The sequence below is a fragment of the Rutidosis leptorrhynchoides genome, chromosome 2 (assembly GCF_046630445.1).
Source record: "Rutidosis leptorrhynchoides isolate AG116_Rl617_1_P2 chromosome 2, CSIRO_AGI_Rlap_v1, whole genome shotgun sequence".
NCBI classification, from domain to species: Eukaryota; Viridiplantae; Streptophyta; class Magnoliopsida; order Asterales; family Asteraceae; genus Rutidosis; species Rutidosis leptorrhynchoides.
This window is the reverse complement of record NC_092334.1, coordinates 289,182,852-289,192,151: the sequence shown is the minus strand read 5'-3', so window position 1 is coordinate 289,192,151 and position 9,300 is coordinate 289,182,852.

The following is a 9,300-nucleotide window of genomic DNA, read 5'->3' as shown; positions in this document are numbered from 1 at the left end:
CTACTCGAGGTGTTCTTATAAGGATAGTTCGCATGAGTCGGAGAATACGTTTAAATCAGAATGGGAGTTCCTCCCGAATTCAGAATATAATAGAGATGTATGTATGATAACAATATACATACCAATACGATACAAATAATCACATATAATAATATATTATATGTAGTGACCCGAACTTTTCCATGTTTATATATATTAATTGAGATTGATATTTACATGATTAAATGTTTCCAACATGTTAAGCAATCAAACTTGTTAAGACTTGATTAATTGAAATATGTTTCATATAGACAATTGACCACCCAAGTTGACCGGTGATTCACGAACGTTAAAACTTGTAAAAACTATATGATGACATATATATGGATATATATATAGTTAACATGATACTATGATAAGTAAACATATCATTAAGTATATTAACAATGAACTACATATGTAAAAACAAGACTACTAACTTAATGATTTTTAAACGAGACATATATGTAACGATTATCGTTGTAAAGACATTTAATGTATATATATAATATTAAGAGATATTCATACATGATAATATCATGATAATATAATAATTTAAAATCTCATTTGATATTATAAACATTGGGTTAACAACATTTAACAAGATCGATAACCTAAAGGTTTCAAAACAACACTTACATGTAACGACTAACGATGACTTAACGACTCAGTTAAAATGTATATACATGTAGTGTTTTAATATGTATTTATACACTTTTGAAAGACTTCAATACACTTATCAAAATACTTCTACTTAACAAAAATGCTTACAATTACATCCTCGTTCAGTTTCATCAACAATTCTACTCGTATGCACCCGTATTCGTACTCGTACAATACATAGCTTTTAGATGTATGTACTATTGGTATATACACTCCAATGATCAGCTCTTAGCAGCCCATGTGAGTCACCTAACACATGTGGGAACCATCATTTGGCAACTAGCATGAAATATCTCATAAAATTACAAAAATATGAGTAATCATTCATGACTTATTTACATGAAAACAAAATTACATATCCTTTATATCTAATCCATACACCAACGACCAAAAACACCTACAAACACTTTCATTCTTCAATTTTATTCATCTAATTGATCTCTCTCAAGTTCTATCTTCAAGTTCTAAGTGTTCTTCATAAATTCCAAAAGTTCTAGTTCATAAAATCAAGAATACTTTCAAGTTTGCTAGCTCACTTCCAATCTTGTAAGGTGATCATCCAACCTCAAGAAATCTTTGTTTCTTACAGTAGGTTATCATTCTAATACAAGGTAATAATCATATTCAAACTTTGTTTCAATTTCTATAACTATAACAATCTTATTTCAAGTGATGATCTTACTTGAACTTGTTTTCGTGTCATGATTCTGCTTCAAGAACTTCGAGCCATCCAAGGATCCATTGAAGCTAGATCCATTTTTCACTTTTCCAGTAGGTTTATCCAAGGAACTTAAGGTAGTAATGATGTTCATAACATCATTCAATTCATACATATAAAGCTATCTTATTCGAAGGTTTAAACTTGTAATCACTAGAACATAGTTTAGTTAATTCTAAACTTGTTCGCAAACAAAAGTTAATCCTTCTAACTTGACTTTTAAAATCAACTAAACACATGTTCTATATCTATATGATATGCTAACTTAATGATTTAAAACCTGGAAACACGAAAAACACCGTAAAACCGGATTTACGCCGTCGTAGTAACACCGCGGGCTGTTTTGGGTTAGTTAATTAAAAACTATGATAAACTTTGATTTAAAAGTTGTTATTCTGAGAAAATGATTTTTATTATGAACATGAAACTATATCCAAAAATTATGGTTAAACTCAAAGTGGAAGTATGTTTTCTAAAATGGTCATCTAGACGTCGTTCTTTCGACTGAAATGACTACCTTTACAAAAATGACTTGTAACTTATTTTTCCGACAATAAACCTATATTTTTTCTGTTTAGATTCATAAAATAGAGTTCAATATGAAACCATAGCAATTTGATTCACTCAAAACGGATTTAAAATGAAGAAGTTATGGGTAAAACAAGATTGGATAATTTTTCTCATTTTAGCTACGTGAAAATTGGTAACAAATCTATTCCAACCATAACTTAATCAACTTGTATTGTATATTATGTAATCTTGAGATACCATAGACACGTATACAATGTTTCGACCTATCATGTCGACACATCTATATATATTTCGGAACAACCATAGACACTCTATATGTGAATGTTGGAGTTAGCTATACAGGGTTGAGGTTGATTCCAAAATATATATAGTTTGAGTTGTGATCAATACTGAGATACGTATACACTGGGTCGTGGATTGATTCAAGATAATATTTATCGATTTATTTCTGTACATCTAACTGTGGACAACTAGTTGTAGGTTAGTAACGAGGACAGCTGACTTAATAAACTTAAAACATCAAAATATATTAAAAGTGTTGTAAATATATTTTGAACATACTTTGATATATATGTATATATTGTTATAGGTTCGTGAATCAACCAGTGGCCAAGTCTTACTTCCCGACGAAGTAAAAATCTGTGAAAGTGAGTTATAGTCCCACTTTTAAAATCTAATATTTTTGGGATGAGAATACATGCAGGTTTTATAAATGATTTACAAAATAGACACAAGTATGTGAAACTACATTCTATGGTTGAATTATCGAAATCGAATATGCCCCTTTTTATTAAGTATGGTAATCTAAGAATTAGGGAACAGACACCCTAATTGACGCGAATCCTAAAGATAGATCTATTGGGCCTAACAAACCCCATCCAAAGTACCGGATGTTTTAGTACTTCGAAATTTATATCATATCCGAAGGGTGTCCCGGAATGATGGGGATATTCTTATATATGCATCTTGTTAATGTCGGTTACCAGGTGTTCACCATATGAATGATTTTTATCTCTATGTATGGGATGTGTATTGAAATATGAAATCTTGTGGTCTATTATTATGATTTGATATATATATAGGTTAAACCTATAACTCACCAACATTTTTGTTGACGTTTTAAGCATGTTTATTCTCAGGTGATTATTAAGAGCTTCCGCTGTCGCATACTTAAATAAGGACGAGATTTGGAGTCCATGCTTGTATGATATTGTGTAAAAACTGCATTCAAGAAACTTATTTTGTTGTAACATATTTGTATTGTAAACCATTATGTAATGGTCGTGTGTAAACAGGATATTTTAGATTATCATTATTTGATAATCTACGTAAAGCTTTTTAAACCTTTATTTATGAAATAAAGGTTATGGTTTGTTTTAAAAATGAATGCAGTCTTTGAAAAACGTCTCATATAGAGGTCAAAACCTCGCAACGAAATCAATTAATATGGAACGTTTTTAATCAATAAGAACGGGACATTTCAGTTGGTATCAGAGCGTTGGTCTTAGAGAACCAGAATTTTGCATTAGTGTGTCTTATCGAGTTTGTTAGGATGCATTAGTGAGTCTGGACTTCGACCGTGTTTACTTGAAAAATGATTGCTTAACAAATTTTGTTGGAAACTATATATTTTTAACATGTGAATATTATGTGATATATTAATCTCTTAACGCGTTTGATATTATGTGATAGATGTCTACCTCTAGAACAAGTCCCATTGACTCACCTAATAATAATGAAGAGTCAAATGTAAATTGGAATGATTCGTGGACTGATTCACAAGTTCCCGAAGAGGAACCGGAAGAAGAGTCGGAACCAGAAGAAGAATCGGAACCGGAAGAAGAATCGGAACCGGATGAAGAAATAGAACCGGTGGGAGAAATAATAAAACGGTTAAGTAAAAGAGAATCCTCAACCAACCGACCAAGGTTAATTATGGTCAATGGTGTTTCCACCAAGGAAGCAAAATATTGGGAGGATTACCAATTCTCCGATGAATCGGATTCCGACGAGAATTCCGATGATGTTATAGAAATTACCCCAACTGAATTTAAAAAGGCAAAAGAAAATAATAAGGGAAAGGGCATAAAAATAGAGAAATCTAATTCCAACCCCGATGAACTTTATATGTATCGTCAACCCCCGAAGTCCTTAAGTTGTAACAATGACCCGGGAACCTCTAAACCACCAGGTTTTTCTAAACCAATGTGGATAACGACGGCTCGTATTAGGGGAACATCATATAACCCTAGAAACTTGGCAAAACGAACCAAAACCGAAGAAGAAGAAACAAGCGAGTCGGAATAAGATAGCTGTATTCGTGTGGTGTAATATATGTAATATAGTGTGCTTATGCTTTATGATATATGTAAAAATTGCTTGTATTAATAAGTATTTTTTTTTATGAATCTAACTCTTGTCTATTTTACAGTATAAAAACACAAAATGGATAGACAACCCAATATTTTAAGAGACTTACCCGGAGACATGATTGATGAAATCTTGTCTAGAGTCGGTCAGAATTCTTCGGCACAACTATTTAAGGCGAGATCAGTTTGTAAGACATTCGAAGAACGTTCCAAGAATGCCTTGGTTTATAAAAGGCTTTCGTTCGAAAGATGGGGGATATCACATTGGGAAATCCATAAGTTACGATGTGTTTACTTTGACGCATATATTGCGGGGAACCCAAATGCTATTTTACGCAATGGGTTAAGAAATTATTTTGACTCAATATATCCGAATATTGGACTTCGTGATTTAGAAAAAGCGGCTAACATGCAACATAAAGAAGCATGTTATGCTTACGGATTAGTAATGTTCGCTTCTCACCAAAGTGAGAACAAGAACATCGGCCTACAACTATTAAACAAAACGTTCCCACAAGTGACGGAGTCGGTAATTGGGGTAAGAAATGAGGTTTTTAGATTATTACGGGACTGTTGGACATTACGTAACCCTCGTCCCTTTGATGACGTTACAACACGCTGTCTTATCAACGGCCATAACGGTTATGTTGCACAAGACCAAGGATGGGAAGTAGTCCTAGTAAAACCAGAATGCATGACTTGTTTCTGGACGTATGAATTACGTGTCTTTATTGCCTTTGCTGAACGACTTGTGTACTAGCTAGAATTGTCTTCACAACTATCTTGTATCAAAGTTATTGTGTGCTATATTTCATGCTTTATGTAAAATAAGCGGTATTGTAAGTTTGTAAAATATTGTATAAAAGTTTGAACGCGAAATATTATTATAATCAGTTTTTCATATAGAATTGTAGTAGTTGAATTGTATATTAGCTACTAAGTATGAACTTAACGGGTAGGTACTACCCGAATTTTAACTTATAAAATGCTAATATGAAGAAAAAGCTTTTATAAATGAGTTCATATTATGCTACGAAATACTATTAACTACTCTTAATATTCTGTATGATTAACTTGTTCCATTTGACTATTTTGAAGGAAATGGCACCGACTACTCGACACACCGTGAATATGAATGAAGAGGAATTCCGTACTTTTCTAGCTTCAAACATAGCCGCAGTACAGGCTGCGCTACATACCAACAATAACCTTGGATCTAGCAGTACAGGAAATCGTGTAGGATGCACCTACAAAGAATTCACTGCCTGCAAACCTTTGGAATTTGATGGAACCGAAGGACCGATCGGATTGAAACGGTGGACCGAGAAGGTCGAATCGGTGTTTGCCATAAGTAAGTGTACTGAAGAGGACAAAGTGAAGTACGCTACGCATACCTTCACAGGTTCTGCGTTAACATGGTGGAATACCTATCTAGAGCAAGTGGGACAAGACGATGCGTACGCACTACCGTGGTCAGCATTCAAGCACTTGATGAACGAGAAGTACCGTCCCAGAACCGAGGTCAATAAGCTCAAGACAGAACTTAGAGGGTTACGAACCCAAGGATTTGATATTACCACGTACGAAAGACGATTCACATAATTGTGCCTATTGTGTCCGGGAGCATTCGAAGATGAGGAAGAGAAGATCGACGCGTTTGTGAAAGGATTACCGGAAAGAATCCAAGAAGATATAAGTTCACACGAGCCCGCCTCCATACAACAGGCATGTAGAATGGCTCACAAACTAGTGAACCAGATTGAAGAAAGAATTAAAGAACAGACTGCTGAAGAGGCCAATGTGAAGCAAGTCAAAAGAAAGTGGGAGGAAAACGGTGATAAGAATCACCAATACAACAACAACAGCAATTACAACAATAATCGCAACAATTATCCCAACAATCGCAACATCAATCGCAACTACAACAAACGGCCCAACAACAACAACAACAACAACAACAGCAACTACAACAATCATCCCAACAACAATAATAACCGCAACAACAACAACAATCAGAAGCAGCTATGCCAAAGGTGTGAAAAGAATCACTCGGGGTTCTGCACCAAATTTTGCAACAAGTGTAAAAGAAATGGTCATAGCGCGGCGAAGTGTGAGGTCTACGGACCAGGAGTTAATAGAACGAAAGGACCAAATAGTGTCGGAACGAGTAATGGCGGAGCAAGTAGTGTCGGAGCAAGTTATGCCAATGTAGTTTGTTATAAATGTGGAAAACCGGGCCACATTATTAGAAATTGCCCGAACCAGGAGAACACGAATGGACAAGGCCGTGGAAGAGTTTTCAATATTAATGCGGCAGAGGCACAGGAAGACCCAGAGCTTGTTACGGGTACGTTTCTTATTGACAATAAATCTGCTTACGTTTTATTTGATTCGGGTGCGGATAGAAGCTATATGAGTAGAGATTTTTGTGCTAAATTAAGTTGTCCATTGACGCCTTTGGATAGTAAATTTTTACTCGAATTAGCAAATGGTAAATTAATTTCAGCAGATAATATATGTCGGAATCGAGAAATTAAACTGGTTAGCGAAACATTTAAGATTGATTTGATACCAGTAGAGTTAGGGAGTTTTGATGTGATAATCGGTATGGACTGGTTGAAAGAAGTGAAAGCGGAGATCGTTTGTTACAAAAATGCAATTCGCATTATACGAGAAAAAGGAAAACCCTTAATGGTGTACGGAGAAAAGGGCAACACGAAGCTACATCTTATTAGTAATTTGAAGGCACAAAAACTAATAAGAAAAGGTTGCTATGCTATTCTAGCACACGTCGAGAAAGTACAAACTGAAGAAAAGAGCATCAATGATGTTCCCATTGCAAAAGAATTTCCTGATGTATTTCCGAAAGAATTACCGGGATTACCCCCACATCGATCCGTTGAATTTCAAATAGATCTTGTACCAGGAGCTGCACCAATAGCTCGTGCTCCTTACAGACTCGCACCCAGCGAGATGAAAGAACTCCAAAGCCAATTACAAGAACTTTTAGAGCGTGCTTTCATTCGACCAAGCACATCACCGTGGGGAGCTCCTGTTTTGTTTGTCAAGAAGAAAGATGGTACATTCAGGTTGTGTATCGACTACCGAGAGTTGAACAAACTTACCATCAAGAACCGCTACCCACTACCGAGAATCGACGACTTATTTGATCAACTACAAGGCTCGTCTGTTTATTCAAAGATTGACTTACGTTCCGGGTATCATCAAATGCGGGTGAAAGAAGATGATATTCCAAAGACTGCTTTCAGAACACGTTACGGTCATTACGAGTTTATGGTCATGCCGTTTGGTTTAACTAATGCACCAGCTGTGTTCATGGACCTTATGAACCGAGTGTATGGACCATACCTTGACAAGTTTGTCATTGTTTTCATTGATGACATACTTATTTACTCAAAGAATGACCAAGAACACGGTGAACATTTGAGAAAGGTGTTAGAAGTATTGAGGAAGGAAGAATTGTACGCTAAGTTTTCAAAGTGTGCATTTTGGTTGGAAGAAGTTCAATTCCTCGGTCACATAGTGAACAAAGAAGGTATTAAGGTGGATCCGGCAAAGATAGAAACTGTTGAAAAGTGGGAAACCCCGAAAACTCCGAAACACATACGCCAGTTTTTAGGACTAGCTGGTTACTACAGAAGGTTCATCCAAGACTTTTCCAGAATAGCAAAACCCTTGACTGCATTAACGCATAAAGGGAAGAAATTTGAATGGAAGGATGAACAAGAGAAAGCGTTTCAGTTATTGAAGAAAAAGCTAACTACGGCACCTATATTGTCATTGCCTGAAGGGAATGATGATTTTGTGATTTATTGTGATGCATCAAAGCAAGGTCTCGGTTGTGTATTAATGCAACGAACGAAGGTGATTGCTTATGCGTCTAGACAATTGAAGATTCACGAACAAAATTATACGACGCATGATTTGGAATTAGGCGCGGTTGTTTTTGCATTAAAGACTTGGAGGCACTACTTATATGGGGTCAAAAGTATTATATATACCGACCACAAAAGTCTTCAACACATATTTAACCAGAAACAACTGAATATGAGGCAGCGTAGGTGGATTGAATTATTGAATGATTACGACTTTGAGATTCGTTACCACCCGGGGAAGGCAAATGTGGTAGCCGATGCCTTGAGCAGGAAGGACAGAGAACCCATTCGAGTAAAATCTATGAATATAATGATTCATAATAACCTTACTACTCAAATAAAGGAGGCGCTACAAGGAGTTTTAAAAGAGGGAAATTTAAAGGATGAAATACCCAAAGGATCGGAGAAGCATCTTAATATTCGGGAAGACGGAACCCGGTATAGGGCTGAAAGGATTTGGGTACCAAAATTTGGAGATATGAGAGAAATGGTACTTAGAGAAGCTCATAAAACCAGATACTCAATACATCCTGGAACGGGGAAGATGTACAAGGATCTCAGGAAATATTTTTGGTGGCCGGGTATGAAAGCCGATGTTGCTAAATACGTAGGAGAATGTTTGATGTGTTCTAAGGTCAAAGCTGAGCATCAGAAACCATCAGGTCTACTTCAACAACCCAAAATCCCAGAATGGAAATGGGAAAACATTACCATGGATTTCATCACTAAATTGCCAAGGACTGCAAGTGGTTTTGATACTATTTGGGTAATAGTTGATCGTCTCACCAAATCAGCACACTTCCTGCCAATAAGAGAAGATGACAAGATGGAGAAGTTAGCACGACTGTATTTGAAGGAAGTCATATCCAGACATGGAATACCAATCTCTATTATCTCTGATAGGGATGGCAGATTTATTTCAAGATTCTGGCAGACATTACAGCAAGCATTAGGAACTCGTCTAGACATGAGTACTGCCTATCATCCACAAACTGATGGGCAGAGCGAAAGGACGATACAAACGCTTGAAGACATGCTACGAGCATGTGTTATTGATTTCGGAAACAGTTGGGATCGACATCTATCGTTAGCAGAATTTTCCTAC